This window comes from Propithecus coquereli, unplaced genomic scaffold, assembly GCF_000956105.1.
Source record: "Propithecus coquereli isolate 6110/MARCELLA unplaced genomic scaffold, Pcoq_1.0 Scaffold547, whole genome shotgun sequence".
Taxonomy (NCBI): Eukaryota; Metazoa; Chordata; class Mammalia; order Primates; family Indriidae; genus Propithecus; species Propithecus coquereli.
The window spans coordinates 92,857-93,757 of NW_012151363.1; positions in this window are offsets into that span (position 1 = coordinate 92,857).

Below are 901 nucleotides of genomic sequence, written 5' to 3' on the forward strand. Positions count from 1 at the left end.
CAAAATTACCACTGGACAGGGAGGGAACTGAAGTTGATTCCTGAAGGCTTATTTACAATACATCTTATAAGCAATGAGAGAACACTCTCTCTTACAGGTGTTTATTTCTCCGGAAATCAAGTTTCTACATAACGATCTGCCAAGACTGTTTGTCTACCCACCATGAAAAAGCATTTCATTCTGTTGTTTGTAACAAAGGTTATATGTCGCTCCTTATGTTCACTTGAAAATGAATACAATTTTTCATGTAACTTTCAACTATATTTGGAAACTCAACATCTCTTTCTATATACATAAATATTATCCCCATAAGGTGAGTTAAATATTTTAAAAAATGAGACATGTATTTGAAGTATTAAAATATCTAGTGTTCAGTATCACTATAGAGCAACTATAGTTAACAATAATTTATTGCATATTTTAAAATAACCAAGAGGGTAGAGTTGGAATGTTACTGTTACAGGGTTAAAAATTAAACCAGAGGACTTTTGTAATCTCACAATAACAATGCCAGGAAATTTAACTTGCAGATCTGTTTGTGCTACTTTGGTTGTTCTGTTCTTCTTTTCCAGGGGGTGATTCAATGGTCACAAAACGAATGACAGAGAAAACACAAGATTAGATCAGATGAATAACAATCAAGCCACCAGGGGCCCATGGGAACAGCACTGTGACATAGATCATGAAGATCCTGAGTCAACTAAAGAGGCTAATCTCCTCACAAGAGGATGATGGTTCTTTAAGATGAGAGTCTGTCGGCCGGGAGCAGTGGCTCACGCCTGTAATCCTAGCACTCAGGGAGGCCGAGGCGGGCGGATTGTTTGAGCTCAGGAGTTCGAAACCAGCCTGAGCAAGAGCGAGACCCCGTACCTGCTAAAAATAGAAAGAAATTAATCGGACA